The sequence below is a fragment of the Amblyomma maculatum genome, chromosome 10, assembly GCF_055883805.1.
Source record: "Amblyomma maculatum isolate TAMU_Amacu chromosome 10, ASM5588380v1, whole genome shotgun sequence".
NCBI lineage: Eukaryota > Metazoa > Arthropoda > Arachnida > Ixodida > Ixodidae > Amblyomma > Amblyomma maculatum.
Window position 1 is genome coordinate 174,894,353 of NC_139353.1, and position 26,609 is coordinate 174,920,961.

At 47.1% G+C, this 26,609-nt stretch overlaps 1 long non-coding RNA gene across 1 annotated transcript in view; it reads left to right on the forward strand.

The window, feature by feature from the left end:
• LOC146177973 (uncharacterized) overlaps positions 1-26,609 on the forward strand; it is a 147,496-nt gene that overhangs the window by 104,622 nt on the left and 16,265 nt on the right. The window contains exons 5-6 of the long non-coding RNA XR_014701409.1: positions 3,486-3,565; positions 15,139-15,222. This is a non-coding gene — a long non-coding RNA (uncharacterized LOC146177973). The remainder of the gene's footprint in view (positions 1-3,485; positions 3,566-15,138; positions 15,223-26,609) is intronic.

The following is a 26,609-nucleotide window of genomic DNA, read 5'->3' on the forward strand; positions in this document are numbered from 1 at the left end:
CCGTTCGTTTGTGGATGGTAGGCCGTGGTGAATTGGTGACGAGTAGCGCATGAGCGGAGAAGGTCATGAACAACTTTAGAAAGGAAACAGCGGCCACGATCTGTGAGCAGTTGATGCGGAGCGCCAGGAATCAAGATTACGTCATGCAAAAGAAAGTTAGCAACGTCGGAGGCGCAGCTGGTGGGGATGGCCCTGGTTATAGCATATCGGGTAGTATAATCAGTCGCCACAGCAATCCATTTGTTTCCAGACGTCGACGTCGGAAAAGGCCCAAGAAGATCGAGGCCCATACGAGCAAACGGTTCAGTCGGCACTGAGATTGGTTGCAGGGGCCCCACTAGGTTGAAGCGATGGTGTCTTACGGCGCTGACATAGCTCACAAGCGGCGACGTAGCGACGGACAGAGCGGTAGAGACCAGCCCAGAAAAATCGTCATCGCACACAGTCGTACGTGCGTGATACTCCCAAGTGTCCTGCTGTAGGGGCGTCGTGAATTTGGGCGAGGACAGTAGAGCGCAGATGAACCGGAACAACCAGTAAAAGATCCGCGCCATCTGGACGCATGTTGCGTCTGTATAATGTCTCGTTATGGAGCACAAACATGCTGGTGGAAGAGTCGGGGTTGTCGCGCATGTGGTCTATAATCGGTTGAGGGCAGGATCCCGACGCTGTTCGGAGGCGATATTTATAAAGTCCGAGATGGACAAAATGTAGTCGTCAGCAGTATGGTCGGACAAATCGGGAAGATCTACGGGATGGCGGGACAAGCAGTCAGCGTCTTGGTTTAAGTGGCCGGACTTGTATACCACAGTAAACTCGTACTCTTGTATTCGCAAGGCCCAGTGACCTAAACGGCCAGTGGGGTCCTTAAGTGAGGACAGCCAACACAAAGCATGATGGTCTGTCACTACACAGAAGGACCACCCAAACAAATAAGGGCGAACTTTGGTCAGCGCCCAAACAAGTGCAATGCATTCCCGCTCTGTAATTGAATAATTGCGCTCAGAGGACGAAAGCAGGCGGCTGGCATAAGCAATGACGCGGGAGGACCCATGTTGGGATTGGGCAAGGACCGCACCAATACCATGGCCGCTAGCGTCGGTGCGCAGTTCGGTAGGTGCAGAAGGATCGAAGTGCGCCAAAACAGGTGGTGTAGTGAGGGCGGAAATAAGCGTCGTGAAGGCATATGCTTGGTCAGAACCCCCTGTGAAAGGTACGTTTTCCTTCAGAAGAGAGGTAAGCGGACGAGCGATGTCTGCGAAGTTCCGAATGAAGCGGCGGAAGTAGGAGCAAAGGCCAAGGAAGCTTTGCACGTCACTTGAGCTACGTGGGGTGGGGAACTCGCGCACGGCTCGAACGTTGTCAGGGTCGGGCTGTACACCATTTGCATCAACCAAATGACCCAGGACTTTGATTTGGCGCCTACCGAAGCTGCATTTTTTGGCGTTCAGTTGAAGACCGGCGCGGCGAAAAACGGCCAGGAGTGTAGAAAGTCGATCAAGGTGGGTTGCGAACGTGGAAGAGAAAACTACGACGTCCTCTAAGTAGCATAAACATGTTGTCCACTTGATGCCACGGAGGAGCGAGTCCATCATGCGCTCGAATATCGCAGGAGCGTTACAGAGTCCAAATGGCATCACCTTGAATTGATAGAGTGCGTCGGGGGTGACAAATGCGGTTTTCTCGCGATCCCGTTCGTCGACAGCAATTTGCCAGTAGCCTGAACGCATGTCGATGGAAGAAAAATAGCTGGCCCCATGCAAGCAGTCAAGCGCGTCGTCAATTCGTGGAAGAGGGTAAACATCTTTCTTTGTTATTTGATTAAGGTGGCGATAGCCCACACAAAATCTCCAACTTTGGTCTTTCTTTTTGACCAATACGACAAGGGTCGTACAGGGACTGCAGGAAGGCTCAATAATGTTTTGCGTCAGCATCTTGTCAACTTCTTTCTGTATAGCATGCCGCTCAGTAAGGGAAACACGATAAGGCCGTCTGTGGATGGGGCTGGCATCACCCGTATTGATTCGATGGGTCACAACGGTTGTTTGGCCCAATGGTCGGTCCCCGAAATCAAATATATCAGCGTACGACAGCAAAAGGTCAGAGAGAGCTCTGGCTTGGTCATCTGGCAGATCCGCAGATATCATGCTTGAAAAGAGGTTCGAATGTGAAGAAGCTGATATATGCTGCTCCGACAGATGCTGAGGTGTTAGAGCAGCAACTTCGCAGTCCGCCAAAGGAACCTGTTACGGTGCGCAATATCTAGATGACGACGACGCACTGGTGTGGTGTTGTGAAGAAGACGACGCTCAAGCTAAGCTGGGTTTGTACTGGTGGTGTGAGCTTCTGAGAGTTATCTGGCTTTTACCGCTGTGTAAGTTTCCCTTAACATTTGGTTGTAGGTGCTGGTACTTCATCATCACCCTCCCCCATCCTGGTCCGAAGCATCAGCGCCCTGCGACTTCTCGCGCCGTCGGCGAAAGGTTAGGAGGCACTGCATGGCTGTTTCCCAGCCTGCCAGACCCAGCAAGACCTTGCGTTCCTCCGCCCCGTCTCCCCCGCGCCGACCACAGGACACGACGAAGGAGAGACCCGAATGACCTAATGTGACCCCACTGACCTGATGTGCTGACCAAGGACCCTACGACTCAAGACACCGCTACACTTCAAGACATTCTCCCCTGCCTATGCCATGCGGTGCGTGCCTTGGCCTCCGCCATCGAGTCGTGGCAACGTGTGGCCCGAGAGTGTCCTGCCAAGGTTCATCGCGTATCATCGTGCCGGCAAGCCATTCTATTCTTCCTTCTTCCTCTTCTTTTTCAAGCATCTAGACACGCCCATCATCATGTCATGGAATCATCAACATCGTGCATTTCCTCGTCCACGATCGGGACGATCGCTCGGTGGCCCCGGGTAATGTTACGGACGACATCAAGGAAGAAAAAGCGGACAGGAGCGCTCGTGCCAGGCCCGGCAACATTTTCATAAAAACGTCTTCTCACTGTCATCGACCATCTCTCTGTCCTCTGTTCTCCTGTTTTCATCGGCTTGCCGTATCGAAACAATACATATATATATATATATATATATATATATATATATATATATATATATATATATATATATATATACATATATATATGTGTGTGTGTGTGTATCGCAGAGAACATGCCGCCGGTATTTTCTTGTCACAAACGACTTCTGGATTAATTTTAAATTGACTTCTATTGATACACTCGGACTACCAATCCTACTACCAACGCAGTTATACAAATTAAAAGCTGAATTTTTTTGTGGTCAGTCTCATTTTGTTTTAGGGACATTAATCTGCGTCATTAATTTTTTCCACTCCCTTTTCTACAATGAATTGCGTTCGTATATTCCACATTGCTAAAACGAAAAATAATTTATGGGCATGAATTGCTTTTTGATATTTGTGAGCAGAAATAAAGTCAATGTGGTTCTTGAAAGTAAACTTTTTACAGGCGCCCCAAATACTTCATCGCTCTTGAACATGGGACGGGAGCGGGATATAATGCAAGAATGGTCGTTTCTTCCGTGGTCGGTGAGTAGATTTTGTTCTGTGCACGAAAGCGTGAGAATAATATATTTCGGTAGACCACAGACAAATGACAACCATAACTGGTTACTACTCTGCTGCTAACAATATATTTTTTCATTTTTCTGAGTGCAGGAGGAATAAAACAGCATTAAATTCTCAACAAACTCAAGGTAATAAAAGGAGCTTCTTTAGATAAAACTTTGAAGCGCTTCCCTTCAAAAAACTTTGGATGATGTAATTTTCGCTCTGTTTATGTCTGATAGTGCGAAGGCAACGCCGTTTGCCGCAACGACGAATGGATTACTTCGTAATTGGTAATTCGATTGCGTGTGGCTGTTGACATACTGAAATGTAATTAATCAGAATCTTGCCAGCAGCTCTGTAATAAAGTGACACAGATCCCTTTGCAATGAATACGACACGTGCTCAAATTTCTTAATTATCACTATTCTTAATTAATTTTCTTAATTCTCGCAGCATTGAATGTGTCAGACACCCTACGTCAAGGAAACATAGCACGGGCTCCTATGCTGACACATAAAGAACTGTCATATGCATCGAAAGATCAATCTTGTTCAATAGGTTGCCAAAGCGGCGTCACACTATTTGTAGTTAGCGCCAAAAAGTATGACCGCCTACGCAGTCCCGAGTGTCCCTGACTATTTTTTAAAAATACACAGCGCAACAAACATAGGACAAGCCAGTAGACGTGAACAGCGCTGTTCCCGTCTACTCGCTTGCCCTATGTTTGTTGCGCTGTGTATTTAAAAAAAATGATGCACCAACTAGCTAACCTCCCTGTCCCTGACTATACCCGTTGCATAGCGACGGCCTCTCCGATATTAATGCAATTAACCCAATCTTGTGGTAGCCGCATTTCCTTGACTCCAGCGTACTTTACCTCATCAGCCAGGCCTACTTTACGCCGCCCCATTATATGCCTAACTTCCATTGGAGTCTAATTGGTTTTCTTAAACAACCATTGGTTATCGTGGTCGTTGGTCGTTTAAGATAACCAATTAGACTCCAATGGAATTTAGGCCTACCCTGCCGGGGTGGCGCAGTGGTTACGGCGCTCGACTACTGTTCCCATGGACGCGGGATCGAATCCCGGCCTCGGCGGCAGCTTTTCGTTGGAGGCGAAGAGCAAGGCGCCCATGTGCTGTGCGATGTCTATGCACGGTAAAGAACCCAAGGTTGTCGAAATTTCCAGAGTCCTCCACTACAGCGTCTCTCATAGCCTGAGTTGCTTTGGGACGTTAAACCCCACAAACCACCACGAAACCACCACCATTGGTTATCCTCTCTTCGCACTACATGCCCTGCCCATGCCAATTTCGTTTTCATTTCTCAAGAATCGGTCCTCTCTGTACGCTTGCTATCTCCTAACGTTCCACCTTCCATTTCTGTTCAATAGTCTTCTACGTTGTCCTCAAATTAAGTTGAACCCTTTTTATTAACCTCCAAGTTTCGGCCCATTAGGTGAGCGCAGGCAAGATGCAGCTGTTGTATATTTTCTATATTTTTTTCTTGAGCGAAACAAGTAAGCTGCTAGCCATAATCTGCGGGTACTTGCCAAAAGTGCTCTATTCTAATCTTTTTATCCAGGTTATTCCCCTTTCTTGGTCCTGATCCGTTTTTACTACCTCTCCTAAGTGAATATATTTACCAAGCACTTCGAGAGCTTTGTTATCTATTGGAAACTGCTGTTCCTTTCGAACGCTGTTGAACACTACCTTAATCTTCTGCATATTATTGTTCACGGCTACATTTCTCTTTTGCTGGTCCAGGCTCACAATTATCCTTTGCAGTTATTATCCTGAGTTAATTAGCAAGATGGTGTCATAAGTGAATTGGAGATTACCGAGGTGTTCCGCCATAAGCCATTATCTCTAATTGCTCTCATTCCAAGGCTCTCAGTACATCCTCTAAGCAATCTGTGACTTGTGCGGAGTAGATTGTCTTGTAGCGCCCCTTGCGCCGCGCTCTCATCGCTAGCCCCGACAAGGCGGTGGACGAAAGGAGAGATTGGCACTAAGCGCTTCAATGGAACAGCGCAAAAAAGAGTTCGAACTGGATCGCTGTGGAAGCTGGTAATTACTCGTTTTAGCTCTGACATCTTTGTTGACTCGGCGTCGACAACCGCCCTCCTATATAGATTACGCAAGCTCTTCCACCCCTCCCAAAGCTGGCGGCCTGCCCCAGGACGCTCGGCATAACGGCGCTTCGTTTGCTGCGTTTCAACCAGTAAACCTACCATTGTTGCCCCCAACAGCCCTCGTGCTGGGTACTCCAGATTGAGGCGCATTTCCACTTGCGGCGTATCACCAGCCAAGAGACCATGTTCCTCCATCTCGTGTCCTTCTTGCGTCCGCACGTCGACGATGAACTAGCGGACATTATCGCCTTGCCGGACACGCCCGACATTTTTACAGACTGGAGGTGGCTCTTGTTTGTAATAAATCAACGTCCGAGCGCAGCCGACTGCAGCAACTCTTCACCGCTACAGAACGTGGTGAGAACCGTCCTTCGCAGCTCCTTTGTGGCATGAGACATCTACTTGGAGATTGCCCTTCGGCGCTGGACAGTTTACGTGAGTTGTTTCTCAAGCGCCTTCACCAGAACATGGTACTCCTCCTCATGGCTGCGGGTGATGTCACTCTGGAAAAGCTCACCAAACTAACAGATCGTGTTACGGATTACTCAAGGCACGCCAGCGCCAGCACCGTGACCGCTCCGCCTTCCACTGCTACCAGAGCCTCGCAGTTTGTGAGCAACGAAGCACGACTGGATGCTATAGTCCGGCGGGTTGACGACCTCGCAGCCCCTGCCATGCCGTTCATCGCCGGTGTTTCAGTCTTGCTGTTAGTACCATCACCACCGCCCTCGCCGGAACTGCAACCATCTCAAGCGCTGCCTGATTCCTCCTTCTGGGCTGTGTGCTGGTACTATCGTATTTGCGGCACCTCTGCCAGAAAGTGCAACCAGCCTTGCTCCTGGTCGGGAAACGCTGCGACTGCTCACTGACGGTGGCAATCGGTACTGGTTCGCAGACACTCCGCCTATTTTATGTTTCTGTCAAGGTCACTGGTGCTCGCTTTCTCGTTTACACTAGAGAACAGGTCAGTGTAATACAAGCAGCTTGGGCAGATCGCTATCGCTACGAACCAACTCCCAGTTCTGAGCGATAAACAACTCCCCCATCCGCACGTATGGCCAACGGTCTCTTACACCTATGCTGGGATTGCGCTGAACGTTCCGTTGGATTTTATTCATCGCCGATGCCTGGCAAGCTGTTCTCACGCTATTTCTTCAGTTTCTTCAACCTCGCTGTCAATGCACAATCCCATCGCTTCATTCATTTCAGCACGAAACTCTTCGTCAACGGCGTACTTTCTACCTCTACGGCGACAGGTCTTAGAGCTCTCGTCCCTGCTTTGCCGTACGAGTAAGTCCTTGCCAATTTTCCCAACATCACGAAGCCGCACACCGGATAGTCACCGGTGAAACACACGATAACCCACCACATCGTGACTTCTGGACAACCTGAGCTTGGTCGCACTAGCCTCCAGGTTGGTCCCACTAGCCGCCTGTCTGGAGAACGGCTCGCTGTGACTCGCCGTGAGTTTCAGCACATGCTTGAACTCGGCATTTTCTATCCAATGATAATTGTCACTCCATATGGTGTCAAAGAAAGATCCGGATGACTGGAGGTCATGTGGAGATTACCACGCCCTCAATGCTCAAAGCTTACTAGGCCGGTATCCACTTCCTCACACACAGGATTTCTCACCAAATTTGGCTGGTTGCAGGATCTTGTCTAAGACATACTGAAGACACCATCAAATCGCCTGGGAGCCCACTGATATTCCGAAGACTGCTATTACCACATAATTCGGCCGGCACATCTAAACCAGCCCCATAGTGGGTGCGACTCTCCCAGAGCCAGAGCGGACACACCTACGCATGATCCAAGCCCGCGTCGTCCTTTTCTAGCCGAGAAACGGTTTCGAAAGACTAACGTCTGGCGTGTCTCTGACCATCGGCCCCTTTGTTACCAATGTGTTGAAACCGGACACATGCTGAGGTTCTGGCTGTACTGCTGCGCCAGGCTTCGTGCCTTTCATTCGCGTGCACGATTTCCTCTTAGTGATGAACGACCACGCGACATCGAGGAGTACGTGTCGGCGCATACAGATCCCGCAGATGCCCCACAAAGCGGGTCCCGCGACATTAGATATTCCCGGAGTCCATATCCCTCTACTTGCCGCACTGGCCGCTCACCGAGCCCCCGCTCCCCGAGCCGTCGGGAAAACTAGGAACAGTGACGTGCGGAGGTGAGGCCGCTGACAAGCGAACTGCCGAACATCCTCCATCACGCTTCTTACAAGATAACGGCTATCAGACGAGGTCATCTAACCATAACCCTGGGTAACCTTGATTAGTTGATACGGGAGCGGACTATTCAGTTGTGAGCATTATACTAGGCAAGAAACTGAAAGAAAGTTTTAATCGAGTGGACTGGACCTCAGATTCGCACGGCTGGGCAGAACTTATTACCCCGGCTGGAAGATGCGTTTGAAGAGTTGCAATTGACGGATTTGTTTATGTTGGCAACTTTGTTATTCTTTCCCACTGTTCGCGACACACTCTACTCAGCTGGGATGTATATAGGCTAACGATGCTATAATTAATTTACATGAATCACATGTGACATTTTCGCCGAGCCAAGCCATTGCGAAATCTAGCATTGACGGTTCATCAATACCCGCCTTACGTATTACTGCTGCTGATGTTACGGTCTTGCACGGTTAAGGATTATGGTCTTGGTAGCAAGCGACTCATCATGCCACCGCGACGTAATGGCAGAGAGGAACGTGAGCCTGCTTCTCGAGAAAGGGATCTGCGCTGCAAGAGGACTTGTTGGCTTGTTTGACGGTTGTGCGAAACTCTTGTTTACGACTTTCGGGACCAAGTTGCAGCTCATTGCAAAAGGAGCTGCAATCGCGCATGCTCTCGACTTTATTGATCCAGCAAACATCTCGCTGCCATCACGAGCCGGATGCGATGCACCCGAAATTTTAACTGTAGACATTATTCCAGGAAGAGTTCAGGATCTCGCTACAGAATAGATATTCAGCTCTAAACGAGAATGGCGACATTACCGTAGAAGCAATGAACAATAATTTCAGAGATATTATTGAATGGGCGGTAGAAGTAGGCGGTAGGATTGTTAGAGAGGATACCAATAAGCTGTATAAGGAGACGAAAGATTTGATAAAGAAATGCCAGAGTATGAAAGCTTCCAATCCAACAGACCAGATTGAATTTGCTGAGATACCAAAGCTAATCAATAAGCGCATGGTGGCCAATATAAGGAAGTATAACGTGGAGAAAATTGAGCATGCTGTAAAGATCGCCTAAAAGCTGTAAAGAGGAATTGGGCATAGGCAAAAACCAGATGTTTGCGATAAGGGACAAGGAGGGTAACGTCATCACGAATATGGACAAGATAGTCAAAGTAGCCGAGGAGTTCTATACAGATTTGTACAGTAGCCAAAGTAGTCAATGACCGTAAGGAGATTGACGGTAGGGAAAAACAGTCAGACGTTCCACCGCTTACGATGGAGGAGGACAAGAAAGCATTAGAAACTATGAAAAGCGGCAAATCAGCTGGAGAGGATCAGATAACTACAGATTTGCTGAATGACGGGGGGGATATCGTGTTAGAAAGGCTGGCCACCCTGTATACGAAGTGCCTGGTGTCCTCGACGGTACCGGAACAATAGAAGAATGCAAACATTATCCTCGTTCATAAGAAAGGGGACTCAAAGGACCTTAACAATTACAGACCAATCAGCTTACTGTCGGTTACGTATAAGGTATTTACTAAATTAATCGCTTATAGAATCAGGACAACCTTAGACTGCAATGAAGCAAAGGATCAAGCAGGTTTTCGGAAACGGTACTCTACTATCGATCATATCCATACCATCAATCAGGTGATAGGAAAATGCTCGGAATATAAGCAGCCCATATACATAGCATTCATTGATTACGACAAAGCATTTGACTCAGTTGAAACCTCGGCGGTGATGAAGGCATTGCCCAATCAGGGGGTAGACGAACCGTACGTGAAAGTGCTGGAAGGTATATATATAGTGGCTGCACAGCAATCATAGTTCTGCATAAAGAAAGGAACAAAATTCCCATAGAGAAAGGTGTTAGGCAAGGTGACACAATCTCCCCAGTGCTATTCAAAGCTTCCTTTGAGGAAGTATTCCGAGACTTCAAATGGGAGCAGTTAGGGATAAGGGTAAATTGAGAATACCTCAGTAATCTGCGATTTGCTGATGACATTGCCCTGCTAAGTAACTATGGAGATGAACTGCAAAGAATGACTGGTGAGCTAGACAGGAAAAGTAGAAAGGTAGGCTTGAAAATCAATATTTAGAAGACTAAGGTAATGTTCAACAGCCTCGGGAAAGAACAGCAGTTGACATTAGGTAGCGAAATATTGGAAGTAGTAGGAAGTAGTCTGCTTAGGACAGGTAGTAACCGCAGATCTAGACCATTAAAAGGAAATAACAAGAAGAATAAGATTGGGATAGAGCGCATTTGTCAACCACTCGCAGATTATGACTAGCAGCTTACCGGTATCGCTCAAGAGGAAAGTATACAACAGTTGCATCTTGCATGTACTCATCTATGGGGCTGAAACGTGGAGGCTAACCAAGAGAGTTCTACTTCAGTTGAGGACACCCCAGAGGGCTATGGAACGAAAAATGGTAAGAGTAACATTAAGAGAGAGGAAGCGTGCAGAGTTGGTCAGAGAAATAACTCAATACCGACGTTCTAGTGGAAATTAAGAAGAAGAAATGGACATGGGCAGGACATGTAGTGCGAAGAGAGGATAACCGATGGTCGCTCAGGGTAAAAAACTGGATTCCAAGGGAAGGAAAGCGTAGCAGACGGCGGCAGAAAGTTAGGTGGGTGGATGAGGTTAAGTTCGCAGGGGTCTAGTGGATGCAGGTAGCGCAGAACCGCGTTAATTGGAGAAATATGGGAGAGGCCTTAGCCCTGCAGTGGGTGTAGTCAGGCTGATGATGATGATGAATAATTCATATTTGTCTATGGTTGAGCGGCGGCGACTTCTAGAACATATTCAAAATTTTCTGGATGCTTTGCAACGGCTTCTAAAGTAGCGCGCCCTCCAGCAGGCAAACACCGTAATATGGTTGCGCGGATGCCAAGCCGATTTCCCAACACCCATACAGCGTGTCGTCAACGGAACGAAAGGCTATTGGAAGCCAGGTGCAAGAAATTATTACCGATGACGTGGTGCAGCCGCCTACCAGCCCCTGGGCTTAGCCTGTAGTATTGGTGAATAAAAATGACAACAGCTTGCGTTTCTGCTTTGGTTATCGGAAGGTAAATCAGATGACAAAATGTAACGTATACCTGCTCCCGCGTATCGACAACGCATTGGACCGGTTACGCAATGCCAAATATTTCTCGTCGCTTGACCTCAAGAATGGCTACTGGCAGATAGAAGTAGAAACAATGGACTGAGAGAAAACGGCATTAGTCACCCCCGACGGCCTTCATGAAGTTAAGGTGCTTGCCTTGGGTCTCTGTTCTGCGCCAGCAACCTTCCAACGAATGATGCGCACCATTCTCTCTGTACAGAAGTGGCAAGCGCGCCTAGTTTATCTCAATGTTGTTGTATTTTTTGCTGCTAGTTTTGAGGAGCACCTCCACCTGCTGATAACTCTACATCTGGCGCTGCGTTCAGCCCAACTGACGATAAACTGACAGAAATTCCAGTTCAGGTTCCAGGATCTCGCTCTCTTGGCCATGTTAGTAGGGCTGGGGGCGTGAAACCAGATCTCGACAGACAAAAAGTCCGTTAGAAGGTTATGGGGTTCTTTGTGTCTATTTCAGGCGTTTCGTTGAGAATTTTTCAGCGATTGCCGAGTCTCTTACGCTTCTTACCAGATACAATTTTCATTTTGCGTGGGAACATGATAGACAGGATACCTTCAATTAGCTACGCCGGCCACTGCAGGCCGCTCCGCTACTTGCCCATTTTGATGAAAACGCTGCTACGTATATTCATACCAATGCCAGTGATTTTGGACACGGTGCCGGTCTTATTCAGTAGTAAGATGGCACTGGGAAAGGGATTGCTTACGCGAGTTGCTCTCTTCCTAAACAGAGGCAAACTACTCAACCACGGAAAAGGAATGGCTCGCGGTAGTTTGGACGATAATCAAGTTTCAACTTTATCTTTAAGACCTCCCGTTCAGAGCTGTGAGTGACCATTTGTTTGCTGGCTAGCCAACCTCAAATGCCCCTCTGGACGGCTTGCAAGCTGGAGGAACCGTGTCCAAGAATACGAAATAACGGTTGTATACAAGTGCGGCCGTAAGCACGACGACGCCGACAGCTTGTCGCGTGCACCCGTTCATGCTGCCCCTCCCGACATCGAAGACGAAGACCTGCCGTTTCTTGCTGTAGTCACGACCGCCAACATTATTCAGTGTCAATGGGCTGACCCCGGTTTACGCACGCTTATTTAGCATCTTGAAGGCCTAGATGTAACTGCCCACCTGCTCTCGCATGGGGTTTTTCCTCCCACAGCATTCGCAGTCGCGTTCTGTACAAGAGAAACTTTCGGCACAACAAAGAAGCCTTTCTTTTCGTTTACAACAAAGAAACCTTCATGAGCCTTGGGTTGTTCATTTAGGAGGCATGTAAACATTAGCACGCATTCGACAAAATCACTATTGGCCTATGTTGCTCAATTCACTTCAGCACTACGTGAGAATATTCCGATGTTGCCAGTGGCGAAAGACACCACTGCTGAAACCTGCGGGGCTTCTTCAGCCGATACCTCTGCCGATAGCCCCTTTCCAGCAAGTAGGCATGGATCTTTCGGGCCCTTTCTCAACATCCGCATCAGGGAACAGATGGATAGTAGCGGCGATGGAATACTTAACGCGATATGCCGAGACACAGCCACTTGCCCTTGCAACACTGCTGAAGTAGCCCAATTGTTTCTCAAGACTATTGTACTGCGCCACGGTGCCCCATCGATCATTATTACTGACCGCGGTACAGCCTTTACGGCCGAGCTAATGCAGGCTCTCAACAGTCTTACCGGCACAAGACATCGTCGGACTACTGCTTACAAGCTGCAAACGAACGGATTGACTGAACGCCTAATTAGAACACTTTCAGACATAATGTTTATGTACGTCGACGCTGAACATCGAATGTGGATGAAGGTCTTCCGTATGCAATTTTTTCATACAATACGGCTGAACAGGAGACGACCCGCCTTGCGCTATTCCAGCTAGTCTACGGTCGTCCCGTCACCACAATGTTGAAGTTATGCTACCCATAATCACGGCGACGATGCCACCAACGCCTATGCAGACGTCGATATATTTCTGCAGGGGGGCGGAAGAAGCGCGCCAGCTTGCACGGTGCCGTATTCAATATCAACAATACCGCGATGCCAGTCGGTACAAGCTCCGACACCGAGACGTGCACTAAGAGCCTGGCGATCGTGTATGGGTGTGGACACCAGCGCGCCGTCGAGGACTGTCCGAGAAGCTACTTCGCGGTTACTTTGGCCTTTACGAGGTTATTCGGCGACTTAGTAACGTAGCCTACAAAGAGAAAAAAGTTGTTCCTCGGAGTCCACGACCCTCGATACGGCGGCGCTCAGGTGCTGAAATGGTTCACGTAGTGCGGATGAAACCGTATTATGAGAGTGCAGCTTTGTGTTATTTGCTTCTCCTGTGTGTATTTAGTTTAAGGACACTCCCAGCGTCAAGTCGCTGCTTTCGAACAGGAGGGGTAATGCCGCTCGGCTCTCTGAACCGAGGAAAAAGAGGACGAAGCTGAGTGTAGTGTGTTGAACTGATCCGTTCCGTGTTTGGTGCCTTGTACTCTTTACCATATACTGTAATTAGGGTAGACAAAATAAGTTGATTTTTAAGTTGATAAGTTGATTGACAAAATAAGAGATGTGCTTAGAACTTTAGGAAACGACATTTTGATAGCGGAATTAGTTGCCCTTAAAGACAAAAGTTTACATTATACTAGAAACATATGACAAAAGAGACTACAAACTAGACTAGTGTATTAAGGACTTGAATTTTAGGATACTTGGTGCATACCAACATATAGAAGCATATTTTTCATCTCTTAATTTGATTATTTGCTGTTGCTGTCAATGCACACCCATGCGAGTTTCCAGTTATGGACAGAGCAGGCCAATGATTACGGTGCTGTCTTTTTTGTTTAGCAAATCGCACCTCAAGAAGGTCTGAGGCATTCTGGCAAGAATATTAGTAGGAGCAGCGTATGGATGCCTCTAAAACTGTAGCTGTATTGTCAGAAGATGCTTCTATGCAGTTTTCCAGTGCCTTTCATGGCCCCCCTTCTTTGGTGCACGGCTTTGCGCATTCTAGCAGCAGTTCTGTTTTAATCCGAGGTTGTGTCTTCTGTCGTGCGGAGCTGAATGTGTGCTCGGATGTGATGTTGTCATGACATCGCATTAGATCATGTTTATTACCTGGAACTTCCATCTTCATGCCATCACATTTGGTTATTACGTGATGCCCGGTTTTACATGATATCAGCATTACAATAATGGCATCACGGCCGCTCGTTAGCGGTGACATCAACAGGCGATTCACGCATATACAAAGGCGACCCTGGTGTCCAGGTGTCCATGCTGCGCTTTTCATTTAACGCTTCCTCGAACGCCGCAGTGCACAGCACACAGAACTAGACGGTGCCAAACAGGAAGCAGCGGCATTTGAAATCGGCTTTTAAGAAATAACATGTGAAGCATCTCTCACGCATCGCAGATGACAACAGATAGACATGACCAGTCTCGAAGTATAATATTGGATAACTTAGTCCAGCCTAACGCAATAGCATTGATGTGTCATTAGTCTTCTAGGAGCATGTAATCGGCCCTAACGCTTTTCATTTCAGTCACTGTAATATTGCATTCTACTATGGCGTAAGGAACCAGAGTTTTTTTTGTTTCTCAATATTACTGTATATTCTGTAACATATCTTACGTTTTCTTTATTGTTTTTATTTTTATCGCAGTTGTGTTTTACAAACGGCCCATGAGTTCAATCAAAATCAAGAAATTCTATCAATTCCCCATCGACATTTAGATATGGAAGTCTAGATGTTCCAGCAATACATATTTATTTGCCTGAACATTTGCGTACGCTTATAAGCATAAGAATAATATTCCTAAATTCATCTTCACAGCTTTTGATAGACGGATCAGGTAAATTACGGAATATGGTATTTGATTACCGTTGAAATTTTACTAGTTATTTCAGCATTGTTATATCTTTAAATGCTGATACAATGTGTAAAGCGCAGAATTCTGCAAAAAATGGCACTGTGTAGATAACCTATTTTGTGCGTAAACAGAAAACATATTTTAAATAAAGGCCCTCTTACCAGCACATAACGTGAGAGACTGCATCTGAATTACTAAGGACATTAGACTTAGTCTTGTATCTCCATTGCAGATATAACGCTTGAGAGCGTGTATACTTTGGAATATTGGAATGAGGAGAACAAGTGCTTTCTTCTAAGCCTCATCGGCAGCAATGGTAAAAAATTAGGTCTACCCAATCTTTTGCCTAAAATGTTTAGACACTTCGGTCACCGAAGAAATAGTTGTTGAAGATAGCTCGGACAGTGCAAGAAAATGCTGTTGTTTAGTATACTTTGGAGCAATAACATTGTTATGCTGTTGTTTAGTATACTTTGGAGCAATAACATTGTTGTGAAGATTTGTGTAGTGAAATGTACTGCGGTATGAAGTATTCAGGCGCTATGGGAGAAATTGCGTTTGATTACTGTTTGCCATAAATCACTGCGCCTTTCACAAAAAGACTCAATAAGCGGAAATAATGTTTTACCATCAGCAAAGGCCTGTAATTGTTGTCTAAGAAACAAAACTGTTAAAGCAACTATTGAGTACGCAGAAACATAGGTCTATGAAAGGTAGCGCCCTAATGCGCCCCATTAAGCACAGGGGCAGCACAACTATCATAATACTTGTATCGGTCATTGATGGAGCAAAGCTTGGTAGGCGCCGGTGGGGCTGGTCTTGTTGCAAGGCCCTGAGTCCCATATCGGCGGTCCTCAGCCTATTACGGATCTCATTCCAGCATCCAGGCAACAAGGGTCCCTTATCGTTTATTTGAGGGCAGATACAACATAAATGTGGCCTCTATGTGGAAAGACCCTCATAGGTTCGAAATGGGGCCGCCAAAAATTGCTGTCGGCCTTATTTTTGGCGTAGCAGACAAGACATTGTGCGTGTCTGCATGCAGCCTCACTCGGTCTCACGTAAATAAATGATGCCATAGCAGACGAAATACGTATGAGATCTGAATTTGGGAAGCCGTCGTGAATCGGAAATGAGGCCGCGTTCACTAAATGCTTTAGCTCCATATCGGCCGTGATGGGGCTGGAGGATATGCGTTACCGTATTCTACCTGAAGGCACAAATAAATTTGTTTCTCTCTCTCTCTATCTACCTGAAAGGGTATTTTGTAGGCTATTTAAAGGCACATACAACAGCAGGTGGGCACGAAGTGAAAAAAAACAGCACCCAGCCCAGAGGGGCTACCCACAAAAACCGTTTAGGTTTCACACCGGCGTTGGCGGATATGGAAACTCGCGCGTTCGCATGTGAACTGCATTTTTTGCAATTGTTCTTGAGGGCTGATGGAAAGCACTTGTGAGTTCATTAAAAAGCACTAGCTCAAAAGAGGTTGCCGAATTATTGGAGCTATTGTTCCTACATTGGCGATAACGGGACTAAACTCGAAAGAGCAGCTGCATACTATTCACGCATTTTTTCCATCCTTTGATTTTTATTACCTGTTGCCCTAAGTTGCTATATTGTACTATTTGTATAACATTTATAAGCATCATTATTTAGAAATATATCATGGCTTTGGTTCTCACACATGTAAATTGCCGTAAAATACCTTCACCATAAGTGGTTGTACCGGACAGCCAGAAACACTTGGTACAGCATTGCCTCTCAGAACCCATTTTCACTGTCTGAACAAGTGGAATATAAGGGCATATAAAATATATTGATAATATGCAATTATTTCGAAATTTCCTGTGATGGCCGCTTAGAAGTGTAGACATGTATAAGGTAGATGCGCCTGAAAGGCCATAAATGTTTCTTTGGCAAAACCCGTATTGGAGCCATGTCATCATAGGAGGGGCTGGTCTGAATAAAAAGTCAACCTTCATCCAAAACGTCTCCCCAATTCTGCCCGAAGTAGTAGCATGGGGGAACTGGTCGGAACTTGCACATTTTTAATTCAATTTGGAATGTGGCCAGCTCCCTTAGAGTTGCCTGTATACGTCTCAAATGGGGCCCATGGGGGCGATACTCCACTGCCTACATCAGGCCTACGTCCGCCCCCGTTGCTGTGCTCCCACTGAGCAAAGCGGGACTGCCCGCACTGCCCATATATGAACCGTGGAGTCCACTCTTTTATAGCTCACTAAGGATAGTAGATGATGATCAAATAATAATCATGACATAAATATCAAGCTGCCACCAAAAGACAATTCCAACACTAGGTGAACAGTATGGAGACTATAACTAAAATGCATTTGAGTTATGCAGTGTTTCTAATCCTTCTTCAGAAAAAGTGATAAAACAAAGCTGCTGCTAAACTTTCAGGCCTGAATAGGCTACATCCATCTGTAACATAGCGAAAGAGTTTCGTTGAGAACGTCTACACGCTCCTCCCGACCAAAATTTACAATGGCTTTCACTTTTTTTCTTGGGGTGCCTGTTGAATGCAGGCCAAACGCGAGCAAAACACAAAACAATGAAAAGAGGAAGCAATGATGAGCATGAAGAGAAGCTTTGGAAAGACTTTCATTTTCTACACATTCAGTGGGATGAACAAACACCAGTAGGAACTTCATTGCCACTTTATGAAGTAACCGATAAATACAGCCATCATCCAGCACTTCCTCTAGTCTATAGCAGTATGTGTCTGCTCCTACACATGAAAACAACGTCCCAGATTATATAATTATTAATGACAAAAATCCTTTCCAAAACATTTGTGTCCTTTCTGGAATTAGCGACCACATCATAGTAACTGCTACTTTCATTCTTCCGAACTTAATTCCTACTAGCCGTGACATTAGAAAAGCGGTTAGGTATAACAGAATCAATCTTAATGAAAATATAATTGAGGTAAACGAAGCGCTGGATGAATTTACAGCAAATCCCAGCACGACGAGGTCGATATGCTCTGGACCTATTTCAGAGATCTGTTATCTGCACTCAATAAAAAATACATTCCACCTAAGTATACGCAATAAATTCCCGAACCTGACAAGCCCTGGATAAATAGAAGAAACTGATTAAGAAACGTTCTCGCTTATAGCAGAAATATAAAAGAAATCCTACAGTTGTTCAGTAGCGTCTGGTAGAACTGGATGCATAGTAAACAAACTAAGGGAAAAAAGAAAAAGGATTATTTCTCTGGACTAGCTAAAGCTATAACAAACAACCTAATTCAGTATAGAGCTATCATAAAGAACATGCAAATAAAAATCCGGTACCCCCCCGCATTTCGCATGAAGCAGTTGACCTAAGGGAATATTGAAAAACCTAACAATTTCAGGGACTACTTTTAATCAGTGTCATCTAAATCAGAAAGCTGCCATACGCTACCTCTTAATGAACATGTGCAAAATTTAATTCTTCCTGTAATAATGACACTTCAAGTTAACATAACATTTTTACATGCATTAGATGAAAAAAACCTTGCTAGTCCAGATAAGATATCGCTGACGGTACGGAGAGCTTACTCATATATGTTATCTCAATAACTGTAAATATTATATTGCAAGCCACTTGAAATCGGAATTGTTCCCGAAGAATGAAAGACTACGTTGATTGTGCCTATTCACAAAAATAGGAGAATGTGTATGGTAGCCAATTATAAGCCGATTTCTTTGTGTTGTATATGTTGCAAAATAACAGAACAAGATGTATACCGTAATATGATGAAACATTTAGAAGCTAATAATTTTTCCTTCAAGAATCAACACGAGCTTCGCGCAGGTGTCTCATGTTCTCCCTACGGCTACCATGTCATATTTACCAAAGGGAAGTGTATAATGAACAAAGGGTACACAGTTGGTAATGAAATACTCCAAAAAAATCCAAGAGGCAAATATTGTCCGTAGGGGTGACGAGGTCGACGACACAAATGAAGGGGTTGATGATTGCACTAAAGAAACCTTTATTTGGGCTGACTTGCGCCCGCAAAAGAACTAAGTGACTCGGCGGCGGCGATAGCAACAAACGCGCTCGTCGGTCGTCGAACAAAGAATGCTCGTCACACTCGTCAACGCTCAATTTAAAGGCTGCACAGAACAATCTAGATAGCGTCGCAAACAGCTACCAGCACAGGCTGCAACATCGTGGAAAGACACCCGAGTGGCCGGAATCTTCGAGACAGATCTCGGTGTATCTTTCGCTACAACAAAACTGATAAAGGTGTGACTGGCGACATCGAGCATTAACAAACAAAGATTACGGAACTGATACGCGGTCAAGAATCGGAGTGATAAGCCTGTATGCCAGCGCCTGTTAAAAATACCACAAATACTGTTTTGAAGGTTTCGCGGCATTACTCCCCCCTTAAAAAAACATCGCCTCGATGTTCCAAAACAAAAAAACTTAAACATAAACACTGCAATGTTTAAACACCACAGATTAACGCGCGTAATACGGCTTCAGTCGTTCAACATGTACAATTTCTGGGCGTGCGCGTCGCCGTTGTGATGCTGACGTTCCGTCGGGAATGACTTCATAGTCCAGTGGTCCGACGCGGCGAAGGATTTTGTATGGCCCAAAGTATCGACGCAACAACTTTTCACTTAATCCGCGACGGCGAATTGGTGTCCAAACCCACACTTGGTCTCCTGGATTGTACTCTGCGTGGCGTCGTCGTAAATTGTATCGTCGGCTGTCGGTGCGCTGTTGGTGTTTAATACGCAGCCGTGCGAGTCGTCGGGCTTCCTCTACACGCTGCAGGTAGGCGGCGACGTCAAGGTTGTCTTCGCTGGTTACGTGCGGCAGCATTGCGTCGAGCGTCGTCGTGGGCTCCCTGCCGTACACAAGCTTAAACAGGGTCGCTCTGGTCGTCTCCTGGACTGCCGTGTTATACGCAAAGATCACGTACGGCAAGATGGCGTCCCAGGTCTTGTGTTCAGCGTCGACGTACATAGCGATCATGTCCGCGATCATTTTGTTCAGGCGCTCCGTAAGGCCATTGGTCTGGGGATGGTAAGCAGTTATTAGTTGATGGCTTGTGTGACTATATTCCAGGATGGCTTGCGTCAACTCTGCCGTAGACGCCGTTCCCCTGTCCGTGATGAGCACTTCTGCGGCGCCGTGTCGCAAGAGAATTTGTTCGACAAAAAATTTGGCGACTTCTGCCGCGGTACCATTCGGTAGTGCTATTGCTTCGGCGTAACGGGTAAGGTAGTCAGCGGCCACGATGGTCCACTTGTTACCCATAGACGAAGATGGAAAGGGGCCGAGGAGATCCATCCCAATTTGTTGAAAGGGCAGGATTGGGGGCGGAATCGGGTTTAGTGGTCCTGCTGGTCTGATCGGCGGCGTCTTGCGTCGTTGGCACTCAAGACACGTCTTCACGTAGTGAGAAACTTTGGCAGGCAGTCGCGGCCAGTAATACTTCTCCCGGATTCGACGCAACGTGCGCGCAAATCCGAGGTGGCCTGCTGTGGGCTCGTCGTGCAACGCCTGCAGAATTTCTTGCCGAAGGGATTTAGGCACTACGAGAAGCTTCGCGGTCTTGTTGGGTGCGAAGTTCTTCGTCACGAGGAGGCCATTGCTTAACGTGAAGGATGATAAATGTCGCCTGAACACAAGGAGGGGAAACGGTCTTTCCTTCCAAGTAATCGGCTAGCGCTTTCAGCTCAGGGTCTGATCGCTTTTGATTTGCGAAACTGCTGGCACTTACCGGTCCCAAAAAGGCGTCGTCGTCATCGTCCTTCGGGGGAGCATCGAAGGGAGCTCGAGATAAGCAGTCTGCGACGGAATGCTTCCGGCCCGACTTATAGACTACAGTCATTTTAAATTCTTGAAGTCGTAGGCTCCATCTGGCAAGGCGGCCGGAAGGTTCTTTCAAATTAGCCAGCCGGCAGAGTGCGTGATGGTCGCTTACCACCTTGAATGGTCGGCTGTATAGGTATGGACAAAACTTAGAAGTGGCCCAGATGATTGCAAGGCACTCGTTCTCGGTCGTCGAGTAAATGACTTCGTCTTTTGTGAGGGACCTGCTAGCGTAGGCGATTACTTTCTCCTGTCCGGCACTCTTCTGGACGAGAACGGCTCCTAGGCCCACACTGCTCACGTCGGTGTGAATTTCGGTCTCGGCGTTTTCATCAAAGTGGCAAAGTACAGGAGGGCATTGCAGGCGGCGCTTAAGTTCGTCGAAGGCTTCTCCGTGCGGCGCTTCCCATTTAAAATTTACATCAGCCTTTTATAAGCTGCGTCAACGGTTCGGCGATCCGCGTAAAGTTTCTGACAAATCGTCGATAATAAGCGCACAGCCCAAGGAATCGGCGCACAGCTTTCTTGTCGGCAGGCGGTGGGAATTGTGCGATTGAAGCTGTTTTCTCCGGGTCTGGGCGGATACCGTCCTTGCTAAGGATGTGACCTAGGAACCGGAGTTCTTCGTAGGCGAAGTGACATTTCTCTGCTTTTAGCGTTGGTCCCGATGACTTGGCTTCCAGGACTGTCTGTAGTCGTTTTAGGTGGTCTTCAAGTTTGATGGGAAAGCAACAACGTCGTCCAAATATACGAAACAAATTTGGCACTTCAAGCCTGCCAGGACTGTGTCCATTACTCGTTGACATGTGGCTGGTGTCTCTTCCAGAGTTTGGTCGTGGAGGGCGAATACATCTTTGAGGTCCGCTAATTCGTCGAGAAAAGCGATCGTCGCGCCCTTGTTGAGATGCCGGTATTCTTCGGTGAAGCTGGTTACCAGAACCTGAGCTTTACCTGTCCGGAATTTCGTGATGCCTCTTGCGATGCCGACACCTCGTTCTAAGAGCAATTGGATATTTCCTTCGACGATGTTTTCAGCGGTTTCGATGTTTGCGCTACCTACGCAGACTGTAATGCTTGATCGGGGCGGGACGGTCAATTCTTCATCGAGGACGTTTAGAGGGATGTGTTGCATCGACGTCGTCGTAGCAGGAATGGCTTTGTGTGCGGAGAGCTTGATGAGCTTGGATCGCTGGTCGATTTAGGAAGTTCATGCCTAAAATCACGTCGCGGGAGCACTGCTGCAAGACCACAAAGCTGGTGGGGTAAGTACGCCCATTTACGTTTATTCTTGCAGTGCGACGTCCCGATGGAGTAATCAGGTTGCCACCTGCGGTGCGAATCAGCGGGCCATCCCAAGCGGTGGTAACTTTCCTAAGCTGAGAGGCTAACGGCCCACTGATGACGGAATAGGCAGCTCCGGTGTCTACTAAAGCAGTGACTCTGCGACCGTCGATATCAACTTCAAGATCACTTGTTCGCGTCCTCGCATTGCACGTGCGCCTTAGTGTCCGATCTCGGCTCCGTCGTTTCTTCAGTTCATGACCGGGGCATACCGTTGTTACTTCGCTGGGCGGCGGTGTCTGCTTGTACTCTGGTCGTGTTGTCGTCGATGTCGTCGTGTGGAGCGGCGGTGAAATGGCTGCGTCGTCATTAGTGGTCGTTGCCGGCGGAGGATCTTCTTCTTTTCGCCGTTGAGCAAACTCACCTCCAAAGGTTGCTCTGTTTAGTTTCCCCTGCGCGGGCTTGGGGACCTTCCGCGCATACTCTCATCATAGGTACGGCCAGCCGACGCAAAGCGGGCCCTGTACGACGATGGAGACCTGAACCGACGGCTTGGTGGTGCAATCTCACCGCTACGCAGATAGTTGTCAATTTCTTGTGGTCGTTCACCTGGGCGTGGTCGTGGAGCGTCGACTGCAAATCCGCGGAGACCGATTCCTCGGTATGGGCAGGGTCAGAGGATGTGTCCTGCCTTACCACAATGGAAGCAGAGCGGTCGGTTGTTTTTTGTCCTCCAGGCGTCGCACTTTCTGGGGCTTGGGGGTCGTTGGTAGGCTTGGCGGGCGGGGACCAAGGGGCGGCTTTCGGAAGCAGGATGGTAGCGTGGAGGGCTCGGAAAGTCGTCACGTCGGGGCGCAGGGCGACGTAATGCACCAGCGTAGTTCATTGCTGCTGATTCATGCACTGGAGCCGTCGGAGTCGTCGCTTTAGAAACGCCCAGCGCCTGCTGACCTTCTTCACGGACGACGTCCGCGAGCGTCGCCACCTGGGGTTGTTGCGATGATGGCATAATTCGGCGGAGATCCTCTCGCACGATCTCCCGGATGATGTCCCGAAGGTTCTCTCCGCTTGCAGATGCGCTGGGGTAGTGGCATGAGTAGTCTGGTTGAAGTGGTCGCTCGTAGAGGCGCATCCGGGTGTCCAACCTTTTCTCGATAGTCGATGCTTCACTTTCAAATTCTTCCACAGTTTTCGGCGGGTTCCGGACAAGCCCCGCAAAAAGCGACTCTTTAACTCCTCGCATTAGGAATTTCACTCTCTCACCTTCGGTCATGTTGGGGTCGGGGAGGCGAAACAGGCGTTTCATTTCCTCTACGTAGACCAGGACGGGCTCGTTTGGTAATTGAATTCTTGATTGGAGGAGGGCCTGAGCTCTTTCTTTTCGGACAGAATTTGTAAAGGCCGTCAAGAGTTGTGCTTTGAATATCTCCCAATCCTCGAAAGAAGTCTCGTGATTTTCAAACGAAATTCGGGCATATCCTTGAAGAACAAAGTAGACCTGCCTGAGTTTCGCAGCGTCGTTCCAGCCGTTGAAATCTGCCACACGGTCGAAAAGGTCCATCCAATCTCCCGCATCTTCATTCGGTAGTCCGTGGAAGCAGGGGGCTCACGGGGTTGGACGAAAACAACCGGTGCTGTAGGCTGGGCCATTGTCAGCGTCGATGCCTTACGAGATCGAATGGGGTCAGGCAGCATACTGTGTTCGGGCTGTAGGCCTTGAAGTCGGCGGCTGGCTCGGTGACCAGTAGGCTGGTCTTCCAGGGCGACAGGAACACGGCTTGGGTCTTCGCTTGAAGGATCAAAGGCAGCAAATCCACCAGATATTTAGGCATAGATTTTTTGCAAAATCCTTAATTTATTCAGCATATTACTATAATTTTGAATAAAGCAGCATGTTTAGCCTCATTATCCGGAATATTCATGCCGTGCCTCAGATACTCAAAATGGCGGCTTTCAAATACCTAGTAAGACCACACTTTGAAAACGCGTCTGGCTTGTGGGACTCCAACAAAATTGCCTCATTTATAAAATTGAAGGTGTCCAGAATCATGCGGTGAGATGTATATTCAAACAATCTTCACGGGGAGTCATTGTAACACATAAGAAGGCTAGTCTTGGAGCCAAACGTCTTAACTTAAGGCGGAAGGGAAACCGGCGTTCATTATTGCATGCAATTTAAAGCAACTACACTAAAATTTAAATATATCAAGGCTCCGCACTGCCTGTCAAGCTTAAGAGACCACATATGTAAAGTAAAATGAATGAAACAAATTATATGAAATTTTTCCTTCCCAGCACACAATACTAGCTGAGTTGGCGACATCTTATGGTGTCAGGACCGCTCAGCTCACCAATTCCTTGCAATTATCCTTGTACTTTGTTATTCTTGTGGCTTTTGTAGCTTGTTCTGACACTCCAAACCCTTCGCTATCGCCGTCATATTTTTAATTTATTCTCTGTTTGAATTATTGCACTTTGTTTATTGCTGTTTTTACCCACTCGCCTGCTGTAATGCTTCGGCGCTGCAAGATATGTTGTATATAAAATAAATAAAACTATGCGTTTAGTTCTAATGGTTTTGCAGTAAGCTTTCTGGTTTGGATTAGAAATATTTTAATTCTATTATTTTTCCCAGGCCTACTGCAGGAGAAGCAGCTTCCAAATATTTTTTTACTACTCTAAGCGAAATATGGTCATTCTCGATTGGGTTTTTCACAGACGTACGGCTTCTACTATATATTTGGTGTGTTCCACTACATAAGGGATCTCCTTACCTTGCGGTGGGTGTAAAAAGGAGACGGTGGTGCCACCGTCATTACTATGCATTTAAAACTTTTTGTAGACTAAAATTGCAAACGAAGAGCACCCCATAACCTTCCAATGAAAACATCAAGGAGCTACTGTTACCGGTGAAAATAAAGCAGCAACTGTAGTAGCTGTTGTTGTTCTCCTTTAGTTTGATGGCACATACTCACACAGGGGAATCAGCCAAGCGTTATGGCACGGAGATATTAGATAGCAACAGTCCGTTAGGCAGCAACAGTCCGTTCTGCAACCTACGATCAGCAGCCCACTTTTTTTCTCTTCGATTTCACAATCATCATTATTATTGCATTATTATGAATGCATCTAATGTATACAATATCAGTTCAGTTCAGTGTTTCAGTCGTGTCCGACTCTTCGTGACCCTATGGGCCATATCACGCCATGCTTTCCGGTCTCTCAGTATGTTCCTAACGTCACAAAGCTTCACCCGCAGCGCCTCGAGGATGCCATCTAACATTCGCGTTCGCTGCCTACGCCTTCTCCGATGACCCTCAACCTTTTCCAACATCAAATCTTTCTCCAGCGACTCCTCTCTTCTCATCAGATAACCAAATTAGCTGAGCTTTATGTTTACAATTTGACCCTCCAATGAGCAGTCAGGGTATATGGTCGACAATATCGACTGATTTGATCTTCTGGCAGTCCAAGGAACTCTCAAGAGTATCCGCCAGCACCACATTTAAAACGCAACAGTTCTTCGGCGGTCAGCCTTCTTCACAGCCGAACTCTCGCATCCATACATCACAACTGGAAAGACCATAGCACAAGTTATACGGATATTGGTTGGGAGACTAATGTATCTGCTCTTTACTAGGCAGTCAAGGCTAGCCATGGCTCTCTTTCCCAGAAGCAGGCGTCTCCTAATTTAATGACTGCAGTCTCCTTTCGAGGTAATCTTGGAGCCCAAGAAGAGAAAATCAGTCACAGCTTCCACTTCTTGTCCCTTGATGCTCTAGGACTTGATATGGCAAGACGCCATTATCTTTGTCTTTTTAATGTTTAGTTTAAGCCCAGACTTCTCACTCTCTTCTTGTACGCGCATCAGAAGTCTCTTGAGTTCCGCTTCACTTTCTGCCATTAAAGTGGTATCATCCGCATATCTAAGTTTGTTGATACGTTTTCCATAATCTTCGCTCCAGCTGAAGACTCGTCCAGACCGGCCTTCCTCATGATGCACTCAGCATATAGGTTAAATAGGCAGGGTGACAGTATGCAGCCTTGTCTCCCTCCTTTCTCAATCGGTAACCAATCAGTAAGACTATGCCCAGTGCTGACTGTGGCCTCTTGCCCTTCATACAGGTTCCTGAGGAGACCGATGAGGTGAATTGGAACTCCCATCTCTTGGAGAGCTTGCCACAATCTGCTGTGATCTACGCAGTCAAACGCTTTCGCATAATCAATAAAGCAGAAGTGGATGGGTTTCTGGAACTTTCTTGCTTTTTCCATGATCCAGCGAAGGTTAGCAATTTGGTCTGTAGTTCCTCTGCCCTTGCGAAACCCAGCTTGCACGTCCGGAAGCTCCCGATACACATACTGCTGCAGAATACCTTGGAGGATTTTCAACATCACCTTGCTAGCTTGCGAAATAAGCGCGATCGTGCGGTAGTTGGAACGATCTTTGGCACTGCCTTTCTTTGGAATGGGGATGTAAACTGACCTCCTCCAATCATGTGGCCACTGCAGGGTTGTCCAAATCTTCTGACATAATGTATGCAGAATGTTAACAGCGTCATGGTTGAGGTTTTG